Source organism: Orbicella faveolata, unplaced genomic scaffold, assembly GCF_042242905.1.
Source record: "Orbicella faveolata isolate gen_17 unplaced genomic scaffold, um_ofav_v1 contig_13, whole genome shotgun sequence".
In the NCBI taxonomy this organism is placed as follows: Eukaryota; Metazoa; Cnidaria; class Anthozoa; order Scleractinia; family Merulinidae; genus Orbicella; species Orbicella faveolata.
Window position 1 is genome coordinate 21,373,747 of NW_028301540.1, and position 4,829 is coordinate 21,378,575.

Sequence of the window (4,829 nt, forward strand, 5' to 3'; positions counted from 1 at the left end):
AAAACCAACATGAAGAGAGAATGGAGCATAACTGTTGCTTTGTTTCACTCGCTAATGAGCTTCAATTTTTGTTTTGATGCTTCAATATTTTGTTTCCGCTAGAATGCTTCTTGAACCACCAACTAATCAATCAAATTATTACAACAACGCTTGTTGCAACCCTCGTTTTCCCGTGTATTTTAAGCGCTCCATATGAAGTGAAAACGAGTCCCAACGGCAAACTGTTAATGCTTCCCCTGTCCTCTGTAATTCCTTGAGCGTTTAGACCGTGTCACATGACATGACGGAGTCTGTTTGGAGGCTGATCAAAGTTGCGTGGGCTGTGCCATTTTATTTTTAAATTTAAAAGTCCACAAAACTATTCACGTGGTTCTTGTGAAGGTTTTCAAATTGGGATGAATAGAGATTTATTCATTAACCCGAGGTGATTCCATTAAATTGCATTGCGCATCCTTGCCACGCATAATCTTCCCCGTCATTATCGCCTGTACACAACATTTTGATATTTTCTTCAAGTTAAGCTCGATAGAGATAAAGAAGAGATTGTTTTCTCCTGGATGAGCACGGTACTTAATGTCAAACATAAAAGAGATACGATTGACTACAACACAAAAATTCTGCTTTGGACATTTCTATTTGAATTCTGAGAAGAACAAGTCTTCATGTACGGCATGCTGAAAGTTGAGCATGTATAGATGCAACGAATTCTTTAATATGTTTTTTGCAAGAGATCAGTATTGTTCCTCTTTCTGATTACCAGTATTTTATCACCTTCTAACTAATCTTCTAAATTTAAAACAAAATTTAAATTTTAAACGATTTTACAACGATTGTAGATTTTAAAACAGATTACATTCGTAGCATCCCTATTTTAATTTTTTTATTTTGTATTTGGAATGTTCTTTTAGTGTCCACAATTACCTAATATCTAGCTAAACACTCTGATACTTAAATAAAGTTCATTCAATCATTCATTCATTCTAATAGCAACCTCGGGGGTTTAAAAATTACCATTATGACCATTATGGCCAACCATGCATATTGTGTAAAAAAGAGAGATTTATGACCCTCATTTTTTTCCATTTTGATAGCATTCATAACATAAATACCAAGTGGACCAAATTATCAAAAAATTGAAAGATTTGTTTTTGTTTTTCAATGGAATCGCTTAAACAAGAAAGTTGCATCTTGAACTAAAAGGGGAATATAAATCCAGGTTTTTTCGTGACTGATGGAAACCTTTCTGTCTCTGGTTTCTGTGGTCGCAAGATCTAGAATATGTTTGTTCACAACAATAAGAACATTACAGCGATATAGAGGTGTTCACGCCTCGATTACCTTGACAGTAAGTTTCTTTAAAAATACAATCAACGTGCTTGTATTATGCTTGATGTTTATAGCATCATTACATTGCTTAAAAGAGTTGTATAAGAGATAAAGGTTTATTCGGAAAGAAAGAACTACAGGAAAAGGAAACGTGAAGCTTTAGGAAACGGAAAACAATTAAGATTCAATAACATCTTGTTCCATGAGGATGGAGTGGTCTTCACTTGGTTGGGTTCAATTGTATTTTATCAGGGGGAGAAAAAAACTTTTTTCGTTTTATTTGTCTGATCAATTTCTTCAACCAACACGAACCTGGATTGAATTGGTGGACTTGGAAGTCTAAAGTAGTCGGTATTCTAGGTTTAGTTAGTTGGGCGAAACATGAATCAAATATGGCTTTCAAAAAAAGATCTGGGGTGCAAGCGTTAAGAACTGTAGTATGTCCAAAAACTTGCGCGTGACCCCGGGTCGGGGGGGGGATACTTCCTCATATGAGCTATATAGGTATGTGCGGCCCTACAGGGTATGGTTTTTCAGCCGTTTTCGTCGTAAATAGGGTATGGCTTTTGCACTCTAGCCTTGTTATGGGTATTTTACTTAAGAAGAAGACATTTTTTCGTCATTATCGAAAAGAAAATCAACAAAAGCCCTTCACCAATTATGTTTACGGTAATTTAACATTGGTCTGAATTAGGGAGCAAATTATAACGCAGGCCTGAAGTAGGGTTTGATTTAAGGGTCAGGTTATAAACAGGATAGGGAATATCGCAGATTTTGGTCATAAATAAGCTTAAATTAGGTAAGGGTTTTGGGAAGCGGGCCGCACACCCCCGCCCAATTTTTCTGGGAGTAGGATTAAGGTGTCTCCATAGGCTAATCATTTATGGCGTTGCGCGCGCAAGTTCTATGTTTTGAATGCTGTTTTTGCATTCGCTTTCACACCTAGTCCTCTCAAACTTATTACATATAATAAGCAATGATTAAATAGTATTTTGCTATCATCTCTGTTAAAATTTTGGGATTTAGTCTTGAATTTTAAATGCCCAAACAAATGTATTTTTTACCGTTTTTATGGCTTTATTTGTGATTTTCATGAATTTCCTTCGGAGAAATCTTCCAAAATTTTTACATCATATCGCTTCCAGCGGGATACGAATTTTAAACACGAAAAAAGTAGGGTTTGTAAAGGCAGTTTTTTCGATATTTTCAAATTTATGTCTTTTACCACTGCAAAAAATCTGGTCTTATAGATTTCCCTGAAAAACGAGCTCCGACTAAAATAAAATATTTACTACCAATCTGCCAAATTTAACGGAATTTCACCGAAGGAAACGCGAGAAAATTCACTGTCAGTTTTGCTTTTTGTGCTCATGTTGACGTAATAAAATATCGAAAAACACTGACGTTTCCTCTGAGCGCGCGCAGATTACTTCCTCAGCGCTCGTGCGATCGTAAAACTACAGGGAGCCACCTTAATGACGAATGGTTCAGCGAAAGTGTGACGAAGTAAAGTGTACAACCAGGAGCCATAATCGGGGAAGGAGACCTTAAGTCTTGGGATCCGCGCGCACCCATGATATGGGACAATTTCTCTATTTTTAGAACAAATTGCGCCATCCTGACGTCATATATCCGCGCGGATCCACGCACATGTCGGGGTCTCTCGCGCGGATGTTGTCACGTTGCCCGATCAAACGGTGAGAGTGGCGAGATTCTCTTGTAGATTTTTCACAGCGGTGGCAGGGAATAAGGCAGGGAATAAGAACAAGGGTTCTTATAAGTAGTTCTATGCTCGGAGCTGATGGAAAAGGTGAGTTTTTCAGAATCGAAAACAAGACTTCAATTTCGCGCTGTGGATGAATAATATCTGCTCGCGCTAGTTGTACGAGTAAGATTTTGCGTTTGTTCTGTAAACAAAAGTTACGTAAGAAAACTCTATACTCTGGTATCGAGTTAATTTGTGACTTTCCCAAACAATGCTTAATCATAACCAAACCCTGTTTTTGATAGTTTCTTATTGTTTCTGTTTGTTTGGCGAGTTTGCAAAAGTTTTTGAAAGGAAAATCTGACGCGTACAGCTCATTTGCATAGTGCAGCGCGTGCACTTTCAAGTCCGAGTCGGTGTTTTCAATTGTCAACAAATCTTGACAAAGATTTCTTTCAATGTCTTCTGTACTGAGATGCTGCAACAATTTTCACCAACGCCAAAAGGCTACTAACATCATGTGTGTTTCTTTAACATAGTGAAATTTTACACTGCGAAAATAAAATAGACAAGGAGTTTTGATAAACTCAACCAACAATCGTTATTCGAGTTGATTAAAGAGAGCGTCATCATAACTTTGCTGATTATTTCTGCTGTATTCACATATTTTCAGCTAAGCTTTTAATATGTTCTCAAACATTTATCAGCCTTAAACATATTTAAAAACTAGAGATATTATACGAGTTCGACATACGAATTCACACGAAAGTGCGGAAGTCCAATTTGTCATGTTTTACTGACTGTACAAAACACGCATCGGCGGGCGCTCTTATTCATCGACAACAGACAATTTATTGGATTTTAACACAAACAAAACTGAGCAGCATGCATGTACAGACATAAACGTTATTGTCACTTATTGGGCCTTGATAAAACATCAAGCGTTGCTTACAATTCAAACTTGCAATTATCTTTTTTTTACTTCTCGGTCGAGATAGACTCTGGCGAAATCGTTCCAAGCGTGTTGCAAGCGAAGGGAAACTTTGAAGTTCTGAAACGGTGCTACATCCAAATATATCCGACTGGCTTTTTTGCTGTGTCATGGAAAAGCTGTTAATCTTCAACATATGCGAAACTTAGAGCTCGGAGTAATGTTGAGCTCTTGTAAAAGAGGCAGCGGAACACAACTTGGTCAGTGATATAAAGCGGGACATAACTAAATTCGACACTGTCTTACTTCATTCCAAAGTTAATTATGTTCACTCGAACTGGAGCAGCTTACGAAGAAAATACTGAAGTAAAATTCCAACAGACATGGACGTATTGAGTTGTGGGCCAAAAGCATCAAACATTTCGGGAATTTCGGACGCCATTTCCCCGCGCTACATCCGCAAAAATCCTCGCAGCATGCGCGCGCGTGTGCCGCAGGCGATGGCGCAATTTGTTCCAAAAATAGAAAAATTGTCCCATATCATAGGGAAAACCCCAATACTAGAAATGGCGCGCGCTTACGGTCTCCGTCCCCGATTATGGCTCCTGGTAGAACTTACCACTCCTTGCGTAAATGGAAGAAGTGTCAGTAAAAGAGCCAGGCCAAGGAGTGTAGCATTTACGAAAACCTAAACAGAAGGAAAAAACAAGCTATTGAAAGGACTGTTTGAAAGACAAGAAAATACGGGTTCAAGAATATAGGAAAACTGAGAAATACTACCTTTATGACAAAATTTTGCCTTGTAAAATTTGTACCAACACCCAGGTATTCAACTAATGTGCCTTATTTGTCACCAGCTGGATGTTA